The 21,914-nt window shown below is 38.8% G+C and overlaps 1 protein-coding gene across 1 annotated transcript in view; it reads right to left on the minus strand.

The window, feature by feature from the left end:
• LOC131038499 (acetyl-coenzyme A synthetase, chloroplastic/glyoxysomal) overlaps window positions 1–21,914 on the minus strand; it is a 163,315-nt gene that overhangs the window by 17,658 nt on the left and 123,743 nt on the right. The window lies entirely within an intron of this gene.

A 21,914-nucleotide genomic window follows, 5' to 3' on the forward strand; every position in this document is an offset into this window, starting at 1 on the left:
TCTAATGTTGTTGCACAAGAATCCAACGTTTCCTTGCACTGATACCTCCGATCACCTGCAGAATAATCTTCTGCTGAAAACCCTTGGCCAAGTCTCTTCTCAGTGAAAAAATCAGAATATCTTCAATCACCTCCCTCTTTTCAAAACCCAAGGCAACCTTATAAACTTTCCAAAGGATGAATTAGGGCTACAGCCCTAATTGGCGCAGCTTCCCAAGTTGCACGATTTTATCATTTAAAAGATGTTTAAACTTTTAATATTTCTTTTTGACTATTGAGGCATCAAATATAAATCATCTCCAGTCTAATATAAAAAGTGGCCCCATCCGATGAGAAATAGACCCTCACTTAAGTTATAACTTAAAGTGACTTAACAATATTAAAACATTAAAGTTTGCCACTTAATATTTAATTAAAGTAATTAAATATTGATATCTCCCTAAGTATCCATCAGAATTGTCTACCATCAGAACTGGAGACTGCCAAACCATACTCTGCCACTACCCAACCCAACTGGCTAAAAATAGGACTGCTAAAAATAGAAAGTATCTCAAACGGAGTCCTGGAGCCTCAAATGAAAGCCAGTCATGCAATGCTCACTCTGAACATGAAGAATTAATCTCCAGAAGACCCTCTAACCAACCTCATCAGCCTACGAGGGTCAATGATAGGCTAATCTGCCCAGTTGACAGATGTCAACTAGCAGGGGACATCACAATCCACCCCTCCTGAAATTGCTTGTCCTCAAGCAATCTCAACTCTGGATGCTGTAAAATCTCCTCGCTCTCAAGTAGCATCCTCTACCGGCAAATCCTTCCATTTCACCAAGTACTCTGTGATAGTACGTCTCCTGCAATTCCTCTCCCTGAACTCAGTGATACCCTCAGGTACAAGTATCAACTTCCCCTCATCATCCAGGGGTGGTAAAAACTGTAGAAGGATCAATACAATGTCCTAACGCCTTTTTGAGACGTGACACGTGAAACACATTGTGTACTCTGCTATCTGCCGGTAAATCCAACTCATAAGCCACCTCACCTATATGCTTGGTCACTCTGAAAGGACCATAATATTGTGGCTTGAGCTTCTCTGCTCCACTCTTCCTGAGAGTAGACTGCCGATATGGCTACAACATCAAATATACCATGTATCCTACCTCAAATGACCTCTCTATCCTTTTCTGATCAGCATATTGCTTTTGTTGATTCTGTGCCTTGGCTATATTCTCCTTAAGAGCCTTTACAATGTCCGGGCTCTCCTGTAGCGTGTCTCCCGCACTAGGCACCCTACTATCACTCAACAATAAGTCAATGAAACTAGGAGGCTCATACCCGTACAGTGTTGTAAATGGTGTCATCTGAATGGACATGTGGTGAGCGGTAGTGGAACAATACTCATAGAGGTAAATCCACTTCACCCACGCCTTTTGCTGCCCTGAAATGTAGTTCCTGAGGTACCCCTCCATCCATTTGTTAACTATCTCGGTCTGACCATCAGTCTGAGGGTGGTAACTGGTGCTCGGTGTAAGCGCAGTCCCACAAAGTCTGAAAACCTCCTGCCAAAAATGGCTCATGAACCGAGTATCCCTGTCACTGACAATGGTCCGAGGCAAGCCGTGTAATCTAAATACCTCCCTAAAGAACAACTCTACTACCTGTATAGCTGAATAAGTGGTGGTGATTGGGTAGAAGTGTGCATAATTCATCAAACGATCTACAACCACAAATATGCAATCACGTCCATGTGCCCTCGGCAATCCTGTGATGAAATCCATAGATAATCATTCCCACTTCCTGTCAGTTATTGGAAGTGGCTAAAGTAAACTAGCAGGGTATGTATGCTCCTGTTTATTCTGCTGACAAATAGGGCACTCTCTAACATACTGTAGAACATCCGCCTTGAGCCCTTTCCAAGTAAAGCGCTCACGAACCTGTCTGTAGGTTTTGAACAATCCGGGATGTCCTGCCATTGGTTCATCATGAAAGAACCGCAGTACCCTACGCCTCATCTTCGACCTTGGAATCAACTACACTCTACCCTTGTAAATGATCAAGTCATTTACAACTGTATATCTGTTGTCCATTACTGATCCATCTATCGAACCTTCAGCCCAGGTATCTTTGGCATACTGTGGCAGTATAATATGCTGCCAATCCTCTGCTATCTGGACCATAGAACTCAAGTGAGGACGTCGTGACAAGGCATCTACAACAACATTATGTGTGCCTTTGATATAAGTAACATCAAAGTTATAGGCCTGAAGTATGCTAACCCACTTCTGTTACCTGTCATTCAAATCACGATGCCCAAGGAAATGCCTCAAACTATGGCGGTTAGTCTTGATGCAAAACTTGTCCCCACTAGGTACTATCTAAACTTCGCCAATGCATGCATTATGGCCAACATTTCCTTATCATAAATGTTGTAACTCCTCTCAGGTCCACGAAGTTTCCTACTCTCATATGCAATTGGGTGCTTGTCCTGCATAAGCATCGCACCAATGCCCTCACCAGAGGCATCACACTGTAACTCAAATGACTTCGAAAAGTCAGGTGTAGCAAGTACTGGACATGAAGTCATGAGCTCCTTGAACCTATCAAAACACTCTTGGTCCTTAGGAGTCCACAAGAAGGCACCCTTCTTCATGAAATCTATCAAAGGTGTTGCATGACATGAATAACCATTAACAAAACGACGATAAAAACCACATAGGCCCAAGAAACCACGCAACTGAGTAAGGTTCACATGAGTAGGCCAATCTACAATAGCAAGGATCTTCTCCAGATCCATCCGCACTCCCTCTGCATTGATAATATGGCCTAAGTACAATAACTCAGTCATCCCAAGGTCACATTTGAATTCCTTGGCATACAAGGACTCCCTCTCTAGAATGCTCAAAACTGTATCTAAGTGACTGAGATGCTCCTCTCAAGTGCGACTGTAAACCAGTATATCATCAAAGAACACCAATACTGATTTCCTCAACTGATGTCAGAAGGCTTTGTTCATTGTGGACTGGAAAGTAGCAGGTGCATTGGTTAGCCCAAATGGCATAACCACAAACTCAAAATGTCCATAATGACAACGAAAAGTAGTCTTCTCAATATCCTGCTCACAGACACTAATTTGGTGATAGCTTGATCTGAAATCAATCTTTCAGAAAAAACAAGCGCCATGTAACACATCTATGAGCTCATCAATATGCGGAATGGGATATTTGTTTTTGATTGTCCTCTTATTAAGGACCCTGTAATCAATAGACATCTGCAAAGTGCCATCCTTCTTCACCAGAACAACTAAAGAAGCAAAGGAGGACTTACTAGGCCGAATATGTCCCATAGCCAGAAGCTCCTGAATAGTCTTCTCGATTTCATCTTTCAAGCGCTTCAGATGTCTGTATAGAGTAATCATTACTAGCTTCGCACCCTCCTCTAGCTCAATGATGTGCTCAAAACCCCTATCCGATGGCCTCCCTGGAGGTATGTCACTGAAAATCTTATTATATTTGGTTCTCAGTATCTGAATGTTGGGGTGATATTCAACTTTCTGAGAGTCCTGCTGCATACGCATAATCATACACTCTGCTTCCGACTCATTATGATCGTGGCGTACAAGCCACTACATCCTCCTGAGTGTCATCATCCTAAAGTTGTTGTCCTTAATAACCTTCAGCACGTGTCTTTCCATCAACAGTGAAAGACATCTCCATCTCCTGCAAGTCAAGTGTAAACTTGCCTAGCTCATGCAACCACCTCATACCAAGGACCAAATCTGTATCTCCCATCTGAACCACATAGAAATCAGTTTTGAACTCATAATCATTTACACGCAAAGGCAGTTGTGTAATCATCCTGTTACACTTTAAAGTGTAACCATCTACCACCCTCACTCGGATGCCCTCAAACTCTTCCATTTGGATTCCTCTCTTCTCAACTAATCTGGCATCAATGTAATTATGCGTGGCTCCAGTATCTAGTAGGGTAATCACTTTCTGACCAGCAAGTACTCCTCTCATTCTGAATGACCCCTCTTGCTGAATACTAGCGAGAAGTGCCTCCTTAAGGTGTTCATCACCTTCTGCATCCATCTTATCAAGTCTCTGTGGACCCTGTGTGTCATTTTCAGCCTCTAAATCATCATAAACAGCAAGCTGATCTTCTTGATCAGATTCTGAATCCTCATAATATGCCCACTTTACTGAGTTTGCCTTGCCCTTAGGCCTCAAAGGACAGTCATGGTTTGCATCATATGGACCTTTGCAATAAAAACATAATTTCTTCTTCCTTAAATCGTTAAGTGTCTCACGATCTAAGGGGGCAGCGGCTGACTTCCCTTTAAAATCATTTCTAAAGTCTGATTTTTCTTTCCCCTTGCCGTAATTTTTATTATCTCAGAAGGATGTTGATCCTTTAGACCCAAATTTATTATGTGTCGTTGTCATATCCATACTTTGTGCCTTTTTGATAGCAAGTATAAGTGTTGGAGGATCAAATGCTATGACCCAACCTCTCAAAGGCTCCATGAGTCCTATAAACAAGACTACTAACCGCTGATTTGACATGTTCTTCATCATGCATGATAACTTCAACAACTCTAAAACATACACATCCAAGTTCCCTGTTTGTTTCAGCTATGCCAACTCACGGAAATAAGACTCTGGGTCTCTCTTATCAAACCTCTCCACCAACAAATCAGCAAACTCCTGATAAGTGGTAATCTCATCATGTTGGAGTGTGATGAGTCCATTATGCCACCACTCATGTGGAGTACCGTTCAAATGTAAGGTTGCAAACTTAATTGCATCCCTTTCAGTCATGGGTCTCAGTGTGAAGTACGTATCCAGTTTATGGATCCAAGACCTAGCTCTAACTGCACCGCTGCCATCATAATAAGGTAGAGTGAGCTTGCTTGTGGCAAATTCAAGGTCTCTATGTTGAAAACGAGGCCTCCTCTCCTGCCTGTTTCTCTCTATCTCCTGTTTTGGCCTCATGAACTGATCAAAATTCAGATTCTGCCTAACATCAAGTGGAAGAAGACTCCACTCATCATGTACAGTCATGACATTATCTATGAAGACAGGCTCTGCCTCATCTCTTGCAACAACCTCAAGTTCCTCTACCAAGAAATTAGGCCTTAAAGACCTATCAACTGTGCGTGTAGCTGCCCTGTGAAGTCTAGGAGTATTGGCTACACTCCTATTATCCTTGTGTTCCTGATTGGGTATGTTTGGAGGATTCATGCGCTCCATCATGGTGGTGAGCGACAATAAAGCCTGAGCAAACTGTTGCTGCCCCGTAGCCATAGTCCTAAAAAACTCTCTTGTCTCCTCATCCTCAACTCTATGCCCTCTGGGTGGGCTGCCTGAATGCCTATCACCCATAGTGTCTGACTGCCTGTTAAAACCATGTTCTCCTTCAAGGAGGGCTCTGCTGCGTGTGTAATATCTGTGTGAACCCGCTTCCTCTGACTGCATGAAATTTCTAAACCCTTAGGATGGCAGGATTTAGCTCTGATACCAATGCAAGAACCTTTCACAAGTTGTGTTTATTGTCTCTGTCCGTTTAGTTGAACCTAGTGTGTTTGTGTTGCAATAGCAATTGGTTTTGACAGATAAAACAAGTTTTGACAAGATATGAAGGGAAAAAGCAACAGTGCTATAATCTGGAAATTTATTAATTTCAGCCCGAGGTCTCTTATAACATTCAAACAACACTAATATTCCATGGAATGCTAATAGAATAATTTCATAGGTAAATTACTGATTTTTCGATCGGAAATTCACCAAACCCTTGCTGTTCATGCAAGCAAATTTCTGATAGCAGCTTACTGTTTATTCAATACTAACCGGAATCGCCCATGCAATAGGCTCAAAGTGTCAAGGAAGACTAGGCGCCACATTTAGTAATTATTCTATGATGTTTAGAAGCCCCCTTGGCAAAATCGCAGTCTTCTAGCTATCTAGGGCACGACTTCCAAAGCAGGTCAAATCAGCAACCAATCACTTCAGAATTTCTTTATTTCTTCTCTAGCTGTAGTTATCAAACCCTCTTCAAAGAACAATGCCTCTTTATCCAATCTGCTCAAACTTGGTCTCTGAATGAAACCAACAGTAACAAAATCATTTGATATTTCACAGACTCTAATGTTGTTGCACAAGAATCCAACATTTCCTTGCACCGATACCTCCGATCACCTGCAGAATAATCTTTTGCTGAAAACCCTTGGCCAAGTCTCTTGTCAGAGCAAAAATCAGAATATCTTAAATCACCTCCCTCTTTTCAAAACCCAAGGCAACCTTATAAACTTTCCAAAGGATGAATTAGGGCTGCAGCCCTAATTGGCGCAGCTTCCCAAGTTGCACGATTTTATCATTTAAAAGATGTTTAAACTTTTAACATTTCTTTTTGACTATTGAGGCATCAAAAATAAATCATCTCCAGTCTTAATATAAAAAATGGCCCCATCCGATGAGAAATAGACCCTCACTTAAGTTATAACTTAAAGTGACTTAATAATATTAAAACATTAAAGTTTGCCACTTAATATTTAATTAAAGTAATTAAATATTGAAATCTCCCTAAGTATCCATCAGAATTGCCTGCCATCAGAACTGGAGACTGCCAAACCATGCTCTGCCAATGCCCAACCCAACTAGCTAAAAATAGCAGGACTACTAAAAATAGAAAGTATCTCAAACGGAGTCCTGGAGACCTCAAATGAAAGCCAGTCCTGTAATGCTCACTCTGAAGATGAAGAATTAATCTCCAGAAGACCCTCTAACCAACCTCATCAGCTAATCTACCTAGTTGACAGATGTCAACTAGCAAGGGACATCACAGTCGGCTATGCCCCCCTCCCTATGATCTTCGAATGTTATTTATACATTGGTGTCTATGTAGAAAGACGCATCATTTTATAAGAGACGCACCTTTTCCAAGTGAAGCGAATACTACTAAGAAATTGGCCTTTGATTATATTAATTTGTTAATGCTAAACAAATTCATGAATTCACACCCTCTGGGCAAGGACACGATACCTCCTCAAAATATCCGTTGACTGTTTTTTCAACATAAGGTGGATCACAATCGACTTATTTTCATTAAATATGAATCGGCTTGTATTCACTATTATTGGCTTGTCTATACAACAAAATACATGTCTCGTCTTGTTGTGGTTATCCATATGTATATTGATCCTTGTCCACGATAATGATTGATGGTTGCTACTCTCTAACCTGTGACTCCATATGCTCATCCAAGGTGAAAAAAATCTCAATGAATTAAATTACCAATAAGGATGTTTTGTCTTTCAAGTATAATTGTGTACTTAGATACGTGCCAAAGGCAACTGCTCAGAATGAGGGATCCAAATTAGAGAAAAGAGACTTATTCGATGGCATGAAATTATTTCATGAAACGGATGCACTACATATTCTATCATCGACAATCATCTCAACTTATGCTTACTTCCACTAATGAACTCTTAATATATTTTGCGTCAAATATTAATCTAGATTTGCTAAAGTTTTCAATGGAATATACTGGTCTGTACGTATTCTTATATCTTTTCCTTATTTGTTTGCCACCTCTATTACCGCTACTATCTTAATATTCTAATGAAGTTGGCCATCAATATTATAAGTCAACCATATAATATTAATTTCAATACTGATTGCTACATCTACTATCAAGCACTGCCTTATTCGGGTTACTCATTTGTTAATCTTAATTAACATCATTAATGATTATTTCTTCTCTTCCTTAACATATCTTTAATGACTGCTGCCTTATTATAATAGTTTAAATCTTTAATTTAAATAATAACTAAATTTCAATTAATCATTTGTTTATAATTATTATATAAATAATAATAATAATTGTTTCTTTTAGGATATATATAAGGATCAAGGAGGGGACATGACATAGCATACTGTGTCGGTTATTTCCTTGAGGCTGACATTGAAAGGCTCATACACTTATGGGGTCGTACTGGAGTGAAGGGCATCGAATAGGTAGAATATGAAGTGCATTAAATGAATGCAGAGCACTCAAACACAACCTTGAGAAGCTCACGATTTGGTAGTATGAAATCCCTACCGAATTTCTTCTCAAGTTAATGATAATATTACTTCTGTCGATAATTCTTCTTAGCGCCATTATTCTGTACTGTCCAGATTCGATATTCTAAGTTATCCTTGCGTGGAGCAGCAACTGCATCTATTGTGTGGGAACCAAGAAGAACTCCAGGTGCGGAGCCAAGGGTCGAGGAGATTTAGCAGAGTTTGATTTCTCCTTTGCTATTGTCAAGAGATGCAGAAAAGTAGATCTTTGTGCGAATAAAGAAGTTGGATGTTGTTTGGTGCTCAATCTGTTCTTGGATCAGTCCACTAGCAGCAACCTATATATTGAATACCACAATGACAGGGTGATAGTTTGATCAATGCCAAATACCAAAAAGGTAGTGTTGTGCATGGCACACATTCCCCGTCCTCGACAAGGACCCCCTTTTCCCTTTTTCGTCGTCGTCAGTTTTTGAGCCAGAGTTCTGCATCATGGTCTTGGTGAGAAGCTAAGTGAAGTTTGATGATGGGAAGTGGTAGCATGAAATGTGAACAAGAATGGCTAATTTCATCGTAAGAATGTTTCAGGTGGAGCTCAACAATTCCAAGTCAAAAGTATGCAAAGCCTGTGCAAAAAAAACCTCCTCTTTGTTGCCCCAAATTGACTAAGTATGGTCTGCCCCCTCAGAAAGTCGGCATTTGCACAAAAGAGGGGAATAACTCTTTATTCCTAAAAAGTTTCCTAGTGCCGAACTTTACACCGAACTTTTCCTAGCAAGCCTAAAAAGTCAAATTTAAAACGGAGTTTTAATGGCAAACTCCAAATTCGGAGTTAGCATTTAAAAGTGGAATAAGGCTTGTTTCTAAAGCATTTCCTAACGCCCTGAAATTCCTTCAAGGAGGCTTCAAAAGTCAAATTTGGATGAATTTAGTGTGTTAAAACAAAGATTGGTGGTTGCAACTTAAATAGGAATAAAGACTTAATCCTAAAATCTTTAAATTCACCAAAGTTTGAACCAAAAAACACAAAATCAGTGTTAGCACCTTAAAATGGAATAAAACTTAATCCTAAAAGTCCTCCTGCTGCCGAACCTTATACCAAACTTTTCCAGGCTTCAAAAGGGCAAGTTCAAAACAAGGTGTTAATAACAAAATAACAAAACTCAGTGTTGGCGTAGAAATAAGGAATAAGTTTATTTTGAAATTCCTTCTAGCCCCGAAATATTCCCGAACTTTGGCAATTTAAAACAATCTTTCATAAAATCGTGATTCATCACAAATTTATATTGCCAAAGGCAATAGCAATATCACAAAATAGGAGGGCATTGTGCAAGTCGAGTATAAGGGAATCATTAGAAGGAACCTGCTAAAAGAAAAAAAAATCACTGAAAGGGAAAATATCATATAAAGATAATCACAAAGAGAAATTGCTGGAGGAAAAGCACCACGCCAAGGAAACAGTACAAGGAGAAATTGCGACAACAAGAGAAGGAAAGTCATTGCAAAAGGAAAATCATGTGAAGAAAATAGCACCGGCACAAGAAGAAAAGTCGCTGAAAGGAACTCGTTGGAAGGAACCCATGCAAAGGAGAATCACATGGTAAACACCGCGTCAATTTGAAAGCACAACGCCAAGTAGGTTTTTGTTGCTTTCTCATTTAGCCGTTAGGGTTTAAGTGTTTGATGTTGATAAAAAATTGTTTTGCAATGCCTCAAGGCATATTCCCTCCAAAACTTATTCAAAATGTTACCAAGATCTGTAATAGGCTACCCTATTTTGCTGTATATTTGTTTCCAATCTTTTCTTGTGGAATTTAAACAAACATTTGGCAAACACTATTGTCTAACTAGATGCAAAAAGTCAAAATGACAAGCACATAGAAATCGCATCAACTTAATTCTACTGCTGTTATTTGAGACTCAGAAAATAACCAACAGCTATTAAGTAACAATAATTTCCAGTTTCAACAAACGATTCACAAACTCAATGTTCTTCTTTCCTGAGCAACATATTGTCCACTACATGTGTGGTTTACAACCAAATACAAACTTTCAATGTAGATAAATAAGAACCTGGCAATTTGAATGCTAAATTAATTTTCCGGTCCTTGCGTCAAGGCAGCTAAATTTACACTGACTTATATTCTAATACCACCTTCTTAACTCTACGCTTCCAATGCAGAACTCAGTCCACGCCTATCTGGGCGTACTCCAGCAATACCTCTGCCACAGAAAACACAGTGAATGCAAAGTATCACGCAGACAAGAGAGTCTGAATGCGGTCAGCAAATATTGGGAACACAAACTCAGTTTTTACGGTCTGCAGCTGCTGCAAATAACAAACATTATCCTGAGACGTGTATATGCCCAGTGCCGTGGGTTTTCCAACTGAAAAAAGAAATGCCGCTAATCTCAAAACACCAAACTCAAACACTCACAGCCATGTCATGTATTTACTGTATTGATGAACTGCGATACTTCTCAGGTGTACTTCTCAGCTATACTGAAGAATCACAGCTATAATATGCTTCCAAACTCAAACTATGAACCCTTACCACTCAATGTATTCTCTGCGACTACCTCTGGCTGAGTTCCCACAAGTGAAGAATGAATTTGACACCCACATGTTCAATCTCCGCAGTTTTAATTCTTGATTTCCCAGGCCTGATTTGCACAGGTGTAGAAATACTACCCAAGAGGGATTTTGTCCTCAAGAGTCAAAGATTTCCAGAGTAATTCCAGAAACACAATTCCCAAGAATTCACAATTTCCAAGATGCCATTAATGCTCAACAAGCTTCCTTGTATAACTCCATTTGGGCACAAATCCCAATGCACCAAGAATGTGGGATTAAAGAATGTTATAATAAATAACATTATCTCCTTATGTGGGGACTTTTAATATTTTCTTTCCCAGCATTAGTCCCAACATTAAATAAACACTTAAGTTAAATATTTAAATTTAACTTTTGAAACTTCTAATTTAATTGCCCAAATAATTAACAGCTCATTAAATTTGCAAAATCTGATGACAAATAATGATCACCATGAATACCGGCATTATAAAATGCATCAAATAATCCCAGCCACTAAGCCATTGTTGACTTACTATAAATAGTAAGTATCTAGAAACCTTGCCAAAACACCTTCAATTGGCCTGAAACTGAAATCACCTAGGCCAAATCCCTCACTAATCCCTGTAAAGTCCTAGTTAGCCCTCGAGACCAAGGCAAAATGGGCCAACAACAGATCACCACATGACTAGCTAAAAGGGGGACATTACAAGATCAAAGCCCCAAGTAAAAAATATATGGTCAATTTCCCTCCAAGATCCTTGTTTTAGAGCATTCCTTAAGTCAAGAATAGTTTGAAAGCCAAAATCGATTCAATTATGGGTCTTTATTATTTTAAAACTCAGTATTTGCATTAAGGGTAGGATTAGGGCTTATTCCCAAAAATCTTCCCAAGTCCAAACTTTTCCCCAAGATTCTATGAAGTTTGGTATTTGCACTATAAATTAGATTAAGCCTTATTCCCAAAAGGCTTCATGGCACTGAATTTCGCCCCATTATTTTACAAGCATTAGATCATGAGCTTACCTTAGGCCTGAAAGCCTTCCCAGTCCTAAATTCGACACTGAGGGTTATTTATCTGCATAAAATTGCTAATCAAATGCTTAAATTTGCTCCTTTGCATCTATTTCTGCCTAAAATTGAAACTCTTCTACAATAACACTTATGCAACATATCGTTTTGTTTATCGAGCTAACCCCATATTTAATCCTTGAAAGATCAATCGTAATTCATGTTTATGTGTATAGGGTAGATGCCTCTCGAGGCAGCCAACTCATCCAAGGCACCTGAGGAACCAAGTACATCCTAAACAAAAGATCACCACAAATTGGGCAAAATGAAGTATGAACATCAAGGGGTACTACGGGAGTCGAAAATCCAAAGCAAATGGGAGAATGTAGGAGACATGGATTTTGGAGATATAGACATTTAGCAGTTTAAAGAGAGAATGTATGGCCCAAACCCGACATGGAGAACTCAAATGATTGTCAAGAGCGGTATAGCACAAAGCTGTTGGTTTCCAACAGGCCATCCAAAACTATGAGTTAATTGTGGAGTGCAATAAGCACTACAGACTATAATATTCCCCTTAATTTTTTTTTATTCTACAATGAGATTTACAAAGCACACGCAGTAACTCGTTAAGGTTAGAGAAATAATCCAGAATAACTGAAAGGGAACCCTTCCACCTTTTGTTCACTGAGAGCCCAATCTAGGAGGGTGAGAGCATACGATGTTCCGGGGATTGTTAGCACCAAAACCCAACTGAAAAATTACAATGCATGGGCGGCAAGCCAGCCCCTTCTGCTTATACAGCAGGATAGAAACTAAACTTCTTGGCGGTAAACCAGCCAAGGAAAAGAACAAGAAACTAAGCGCAATCACTCTACCACTTATGCAGTGGGAGGACTTATAAATAAAAACAATCACTCTACCGCATATTTCAGTGGGAGGACAATATCGCTCAATCACTTACTCGGTGGGAAGACAAAAATAAAGATTACTATCAACTCCACCGCTTATTCAGAGGGAAGACATTATTACAAACAAGACAGGCGACATGGCCAGCCTCTTCCACTTATGCAGTGGGCAAGCAACACTCTAGAAATGGTTAGTAGTACTACTACTTAACCTTACAATATAGAAATAGAGAGATAGAATAGAGAAGCAATGCTGTCCAATGCTGATAAATATCTGCAAACAATTACTAACTCCCAAAAGACCCTTCAACATGTAATTATGATACTCTAGGATCAATAACATGCAGACCAGCAGCTTCAAGAAACTATGAAATGCTCACATCTCTCTCCAAACTCACCCAAATCAACTAATCTACTCACACTTCGAAATGCACACCCAAAAGCCAACTTCTGGAAATCTGTAATTTATGACAGCAAGCTGGAAATGCACAACCAGCAACACCAAGACACACTAAAATGCATAAAACTCACTCACAACTCACACATAACACCCCCAAACACTCCCAAACTGCTAATATATCAGAAATGACCAAGCACAAGCAGAAAAGTGACCTCTATAAATCCAAAACACCACAACTTGCTTCCACAAGCTCACCCAAAGGATGGCGCCTAGGCTGTGAAGTTCGATATGCAAAATAAAATTGAATACTCAAAGTTCAGAGCTGAAAACTTACAGAAGCCATTGCCTGGGACATAGAAAACCAAAGAGCCAATACCCAGAATGATAGAATCACTTGGCCAAGAGGTATGAGCGAAAATTGGTTTCAGCAACCAGCAGCAAGAAAACACTCCAAAATCACACAAGAACACTCCACAATTTGCAAAACACTCTCTAACAGCACTGGAAATACAAGAACACAGCTAGGTACTATCTCCCAAGTACGAAACTGAGACTTAGCTAGGAAGCCACACTTTGAAGCTCAAATTTCAATCGCCAAACCGATAGCATAACGATGCAATTTCACAAGATGCCAAATGAGAGGCCAAGCACCTGTATTTATAGATTTTTCCTTCTGAAATTCAAATGTAATTGCTCCCAAATTCGCCCAAATCTCATTGCATTTCATTTCGCTATCACATGGCATCCAATTTACATTTCATTTCATAACCAAAGTGAGCACACAAATTGTATTTAATCAATACTTAGACAAGTTCAAACTTGCCTAGGTCCTCAAACAATAACTTAAGGCATTCTTCAAATTTCCACGCCTAACTTAGGAAGATAACAATATAGATGGCAGATAAATATTTTCCCCTAAGTTGCTCACAATACAAATAATCAGTAATAAAAATAATTAAATATTAAACCTTAGGATAAAGAATTAATATTTAATTAAATAGCTTATAACTCCAAAACTGATCAATACCAAAATCAAGGATGAAGCTGTGCGATGAAGACCACTGAACTATGCTGAGTCAGAACCCTGTCCGAGACTACTAAAAATAGAAATGCTCAACACAACCACTTACTAAAAATAGTAAGTCAAGAAATACTGCACTGAAAAACATGATCTTCGCACCCAAAAAAAGAGCTTAGAAAGCTCAGTAGAACTGCATCATCCAAACAGCCAAACCCTAAATTACTAAAAATAGTAAGTTCTGATTTCACCAAAGAATCAAATGCATGTTATGCCACCCTGGAGTTCATAGAAAACCCAGAAGGAAACCATAAGCGGAACTGAAGAATTCCCTCCTGACAAACCCTAAAAAGATCATGCAAAACTCCACAAAATTGGAAACCCTAATTCTCCTTTCCAAATAGCCTACAGGTTTCCGGAATAGGCCAATGGACCATTGAATGCACATCACTGAGAAGGGGACATTACACAGACCCTCAACAAGGGTAATCTTTGTTAACGAGATGGTCATAGACAATTTTACACCCCGAGCTATCGCAGAAGCCTTTGGAATTCCAATTCATAAGGACATGATGTTTGTGCACATGGAGGAGGCCTAAGGATTGTTCAATCAAGACCCAAGCAAATGCAAGAGTAAGATGAATGATAACTAGTATAGAGAAAGGAGAGCTCACCATACCAAGATACCCAAGAAAATCTATAAAAGTGATTTTAATGAGGAATTTGGGGACATGGTCAGTCTCCTGGCCAGGTCATGGGATTACCTCAATCGAACATGTTCGAGGAGTGGATGTTTTATTATACAGAATTCTTCGAAGGCCGACTCATGATAGATTGGGCCCAAATCATAAGTGACAACATTCACGAGCAACTAGTGCACGTAGTAGAGAGGAAGGCATTCACCATGTCATCCTATGTGGTATACATGTTTACTCTACAGTCCAGGTACATAGGGTTAATCCACTTAGGCGAGATTGGAAATGGAGAAAGACAGATCAAGGTGCATCACTGTTACCCCTAGCTCCACTTTCACAACATCGGCCAAAGGGAGAGAAACAACGCAGCTTATGCAATAGACCAGTATGAGAGGGTAAATGATGCCTTCACCATGCGTATTGTCTGAATAATGTAGGAGGAATTGCTGCAAAGGTTGTCCAAGCAGGCAATTGCATTGGTTAAAGTTTAAACAATGTGAGGCTTGGTTCATAATTTAGTCTTCATACTTATTTAGGCTTGGTTCATAATTTAGTCTGCATTGGTTAAACAATGCGAGGCTAGGTTCTCTTATTTGAGAATTTCTAGATTTGAGGGCTCCCCATATAGGTTGCCCAAGTACCCTACAGATAAATTGGTCCTCTTGGAGGTAACTAGACAAGTGAGTGTTGCAGCGAAAGTGCTAAGAGACAAAAAGGTCAAAGGAGTACCATATCCACTGGCAATTAGGGATAGAGATGTCTATGTGCAAACTTCCACCCAAGCAAATAAATTAGTAGATGAGCTGCAATTATATGGTTTGCAAGAGCACACGAGTAGGAAAAGCTAAGATCCTATTGGATTAGGACAAAGAGCCTATGGGAGGAATTATAGGGACAAGGCCAATATAGAAGACTATTGGGCCTACTGCAATGACGACTTTGAGATCCGAAGAAGAGAGCTCTCCCGACTAAGTCTCAACCAGATAAGAATATACGAATTTGCTTGGGCACCTAATCAGATGGATGATGATGAAGATTGCCTGTACCATCTTGTGTATGATTCTGTCAAGGATCGGGCACTAGCCTTAATTGATTGGTTGCAAGATCCAATCACTAGCCTGGAGGTGATAATGAGGGGACCGAAAAGATAGTGTGATGCCTAGATACACCAGCAAAACAAATAATTAATGCATGAGAGTGTAAAGCACACATACAACTTGATGGGAAGCCTTGAATCACAGTCCTCCGAGAGTGATGAGGAAGTACAAGCTACAACTCAAGAGGATGAAGAAAATAGTGATAGCGAAGAAGAGCCTCCGAAGAAGAGGAAAAAGAAGGCCATGAAAGAACAAAAGGCAGCTAAGAAGTCTAGGAAGAAAAAATCATCACCTCAGGGTCCCAGTTGTAAGAAGTTGAAGATAAGTAGACCTTCAACTACAACCACCTCCCAAGAGGATTCCCCTGCTACAGAAAATGCAGTTGATGTAGAGAACATGCCTACTCCTATGCAGCAAATGGAGGCAGTCCTTGTAGAGGCATCCAGTCCGGAAGAACCAAATCTATAGCAGCAGGAAGTGCAAGTTATTGATTTGGAAGAACCAACCGATGAGACAAAGGAATGGGAAATCCCACCTATCAGGTTAGACAATAGAGAAGAGGACATAGATAAAGGGATAGAGAAGCAAGAAACTAGGACCCACCAAGGACTCTTGCACAAAATTGGTGAGAGTTCAACTGGAGAAAGGGATCAAGACATTACCGAAAATCAACCTCCTTCCATAGATAAGGAAGAGATTATAAACACTAGACCAGTAGCAGTTTTTGAAGAGCGGGGTAAAGGGGTAATGGTCACCATTGGTCAATCAGTGCCTCCCGCATGGTTGCAAACCCGAATTGGAGAGAAAGCATCAGCAAGAACATCATCTCTAAGTCTTGATGACTTATTCACAAGAGTAGGAGAACACCAAACTAAGGAAAGGAAGAAGCCCAAAACCTACTTGCAAATAACTAGAGATGCAGAGAAAAATCCAGTTGTGCATGTTGTTGTTCCACCTCAAATAAATTAGCTAAAGAGGTCACCACTGCGGATTACAAGATCCTATCATTAGACATGGGGAACGCAACAAGGGAGCAAGAGATTGAGGAGTTTTGGGACTCTTCCGATGCAATACTCAAAAGGTTGAAGAAAGAAACGGAAGAGAAGGAAATGTACAAGGCCCGGGCTGAACAGGCTAAGAGGTACATTGATCATTTGCTCAGGCCATTGTAGCAGGCAGAAGAATCTTATGTCCCTCCCGCAGCACTTGCACAAAGAACAAAAGCTGAATTTGAAGAGATGAGAGCCTACACCAAGATAACAAAGACGTGGTTCGAAAAGTTAACTGCAAAAGGGAACAATGTGCTCAAGGAGTTGATGGTACTGCAGCAAGGAATAAACTAAGATCTCCAATCCATAGAGCGTCTCATGGACCGATATGACAAATTCAACAAATCCATCAATGTCGCACTTCCTCTCTTGATTTCCTTAGTCAGAACCTTCATTAAAATTCCCACTGGCAAGCAAATCATAGAGCCACATGAATTCAGCACCATCATCGAATGGTATCAATTGCTCACATTTGAAAGAGATGTTGTCACCATTGACCACGATTGGGAAGTGTGTGAAGAGGCCATTGAGCATGTTAAGGAAAGCTCCTCCTTACTCCTGGAGAAAATGATTGGTGATAAGAAACCATAAATGAACATTGACACACTGAGGATAGTTTGGAATAGTCAGCTATTACACAAAAGGACCCCATTTTCCAAGGGAGATATGGAAACTACTAGTAGACTGTGTGCTGTAATGCACGCATACGACACCAACAAGGTAGATTGGAACAACGAAATAAAGAGGGTGGATAGCAAAATAGAGGCCAATAGATTCAGGTTCAATAGCATTCTTGTGCCCACTAATCAAAAACTGAGAACAATCCTGATAAAGTTCCAGGAATATGTGCAAGTAGAGTGAACAGCAGGCCGAGACATATGGAAAGGTTATTTAAAAGATGAACAAGAATTTTTATTGTAAAGGGAAATATCTGTTTTTGGCTAAAATAGGCATAAAAATACAAAGCCCAAAGTCAGTTATTTCCTCAGCTAAAAGGTTTGTCTTTTTGTATCTTGAGCCACGTGCACTTTTGCTTTTTGGTGGAATTAATTGTAGGTAGTTGCAAGTTAGTTAAGATGTGATGTGAATCCTTAAATGGGTATGGTGCAATTTCTAGGGGATGAATCTGGGCCATTGAATGGATTAAATCCTGGCCATTCATCTAGTTCATAAAATCTATAAAAGGGGCAAGCCCTCTTTCATTTTTGAAGAATTTTTTCAGAATTGTTGCAAAAACTCTATCGAAACCAATACAAAAATTATTGGCAAAATAATCAACGTGTTATTTCATGTGAGTGCATGGTTCTCCCTTCTTCAATTAATTTGTTTTCTTTAAGCATGTTAGTCTGAAATGTTTAATGAGAGTATTTGATGACGCCTTTGTTCATACCATTAGAAACTAACTGAATGTTGATTTCTATGTATGGTTAGTCTGAACTTTTTAGAGCTTTAGTTCAATTGTTGAATGTATATATTGGATTGTTGGATGTTTTTTGAGTTCAATATGTATTTTGGCAATCTGAAAAATCTATTTGATCCTTTGAAGATTGCACCAGCCTGTGCTTAGTTGTGTTAAACTGGCAAAGCTAGGCTTGGTTTTTAAGGGCTCTGTCTACTATTTTGGAAATTATTTCATTTAGGCTAGATTAGCTCTCTAAACCCTTACCCTTTTTCTATTTCTTTTTAAATCAGTTTTGGAAATAATTCACAAAGCATCATATATATATTGAAAATTTGATGTTTAGAAGTCCTTAGACTTAGAAGGTTGTCTATAGCAACTACCTCGAAAATCCATCCAGAAAGCAGGCATAAGTCCCCTTTGTGATTACCAACAAATCACATCAGCCCTAAGTTATCCTAAGCTTAGTCATGACCTGACATTAGAAACCTTAAGGTTACTTTGTTTGGACAGTCAGAAGGCATACAAAGTTCCCTTATTCAAGAGAGAATAGGATAGACTCTGTGCATTCTATTTTGTGTTGACGGAAGTGCTGAATTTCCCCAACAACAAGTAGTGATAAAGATAAATATTAAATGCCAATTGATAGTTAAATATTTAATACAAAGTTGGAAAACTCGGACTCAGCAGCCCAAAAATTGGACTCGGACTCAAACTCGGCAAAAACTCTAGAAAGGACTCGGCAAAAAAGAAAACCGCAGTTTTACAAAAAAAAAAAAACTATATTAATGCATTTAGAGAACATAAGAGCCATAATTGAAACATTACACGTCATATGATCTCCAAACACTCAATATTTGCAATTTCATCATTCATACTCATAGTTTCAAACTTTAAAATGTATAACAGCAATATAAGTTTATAAATGTTTATACTGAGCAAAAAAAGTTTATAAATGTTTACAAAATTAAATATAATATGTCCAAAAGTGAAAAACAACAAACTGCAAACCTGTTTTGAGCAATAACAAATGTCAAAAGTGAGGAAAAGTTTTTTAAAAAATTAAGTTTTATCCTTGATTGGGTGTTCCCGGTTAGCTTCAAGAGTCCTTCATTAAGACTCGCAAGTCCCGACACCAAACTCATGCGAGTCCTTAGCACAGACTCGGGAGTCTTTGGCTCGGACTCTCCTAGACTCAGCCCGCGAGTCCGTGGCGAGTCGACTCGGCTCCCCAATGGACTCGCAAGTCTTGGCAAGACCGAGGCGAGTCCGTCGAGTCCTCGAAAAACTATGATTTAATATTTATCTTTATCAATTGGCATTTAATAGTGATAATTTTAGTTGTCTAAGTTTGTGATTCTGGTATCCACTCCCACACCCCCTCATTGTAATCAAATTTCTTATATGACAAGAGATCCCAATAACTAGTGGGGGTTTGGGAGTGGAGACCCTAATGGGTTTCGGGGGCAGAAATGATGAGCTGCACAGGGTGTTAGATGTGAGAAAATCCCAACAATCGAGGAGGTTTGGGGGCTATGCTCCCAAAAAAAAAATTGAGAGAATGAAGAAAGAAAAATGATCATTGTATTAGGTGAATGATTCTTTTAGGGGCATTTTAGGGTTTTTGGATGCAAAACAAAGTCAAAAATGTCTTTTTTGTTACTTTTTGGCCCTCAACACCTTTGGGTACCCTGGATACACCTTGGCATGCCTAGGTATGTACCCTAGGCATACCCAAGCATATCCCCAAGCGAACCTGTACTCAACACAAGTGCAAGAGGCCTCAAGGGCTTACCAAGTAACTTAGGTTACAACTCATTAAATTGAATCAAAATCTTCGTTCTTAGAAGAACGATTCCTAGGGAAAATATTCTTCACATATTAATTTGTACAACTCCCCTTTTCTTATAGCATGAAATCCATAATCTTCAAGTAACCTAGTTGTGCCACCAAGAAAATAGTACAGCTACTTCAAAGAAGGAAGGTATAGCCATAATAATTATCACAATATTAAATGGTACAATTAGAATTAAGTATAGCCAAGCATTTAAATCTAATCACAAAAAATCATATAAAAACCTACCAACAAAATATATTCTCTAGTTCTAATACAATCCAAAATTAACTGAAACTAGAAATCACAAACTAACAAAACCTTAACATACTTCACTCTTCAGCACAAATCCGAAAATCTTTGATACACTCTTGAAATTGATCTTTCTACACAAATACGATCTCTGAATGGAAGGGTTTGAATTCCCAAATCCAATCCGGATACCAAGTGGGTTTTCATCCTCTAATTTCATTACCAAGAGTGTTTTCATCCTCTAGCCAAAAGATCAACATAGATGCAGAATCTTCAAGAAAAGGGGTTTTGCAACAAACAATGCTCATTTTTTCTCAAGCACAAATCCTCCTTTTAAAATCTTCTATTTTCTATTACTAGCTTCCTCAAGAAGTCTCTTGAAATTCATTTTCCCTTTTCCTTTAATGTTTAATTTTTGTCCCCCTAACTAGTAACAATCTATAAAACAACTTAAATTGAATTTTTTTTAAAATCACTTAACAATACTACTTTGGGGGGCTTTTAAATTTAATAATAAAACATAAGTTGCCTTTTAACCAAAAAAAAATTACCTTTCAGACGACTTAAATTAAACTATTAAATTATTTTCAGTCTTGAAAAGAGGACATGACATGGATCCAGATGATCCTAGCAAAAAATATCATCTGTAATAAGTCTAAGCATTGTTCCTGATCAGGGCACCTACATTATTCAACTCTTGAAATCACAAGTTTAATTTCTTGAAGTCGTGCGAAGGTTAGGAATATTTGACAATTGCTTGCATTGCAAAAAATGGTGTTCCCTGAGCTATGCTACAACAAGGAAAGGGTTATTTGATGTCCAACAAGGATAAGTACAAAATCTTAAGCCTAAATAATAAACCACTTGGGATATAGATTCATAATGTGAAAGGAGATCAATTTTGGTTGTGAAAGAAGATCAATTTTGGTTAAAGTGTATCATCCAAGATTTCTATTCTCAGCATGGTTGCAGTCAGATTAAAAAGTCCTTATTCTTCTAATTGTCCCACCAATTACAAATAAACAAGAAAAATAATGGAAAACTACAAAGATGATAAGAGCTCTAAGATTGATAAAAAGAGACAGAAAACTGAATAGGTAAAATTAGTGAAGAATTATGACTCAGTGCAGACTTTCTCTGTTCCCAATCCCCCCTCCCCCACAAAAAAAAGTCATAAGGATCTTGTTCTTATTCATTTTCCAAACTTGTTTATATTGGGATTGAAAAAGGCACTCAGAGTCCGCATCATTAAGAGAATTTCTCTAGACTGCCAAAGAAGAAAGTTCTTACTTTTTAAATATAACAAGTAATGATATACATGCACTATTCACATTTGAAATCCAGCTTCACTTAATAAGCAATAATTGCAAACTAATTTTGAATGATCAATAATAAAAGGAGCAGAGGAAGGGAATAAAAGTAAACAATGAGATTCCTCTAGTACAAAGATTGTTTATGAACAAATACAAATACATGCAACAGAATGACTGAATGAAAGAGATACGCTTAAATTCCACCTACAAACTTGCTTGCCAAACAAATTGCAAAATATTGAAGGGCACCATGATATGAACTATACTCAAACAGAACTGAAAACATAATTAGTGAAAAAAGAAAGTAT

Source organism: Cryptomeria japonica, chromosome 10, assembly GCF_030272615.1.
Source record: "Cryptomeria japonica chromosome 10, Sugi_1.0, whole genome shotgun sequence".
NCBI lineage: Eukaryota > Viridiplantae > Streptophyta > Pinopsida > Cupressales > Cupressaceae > Cryptomeria > Cryptomeria japonica.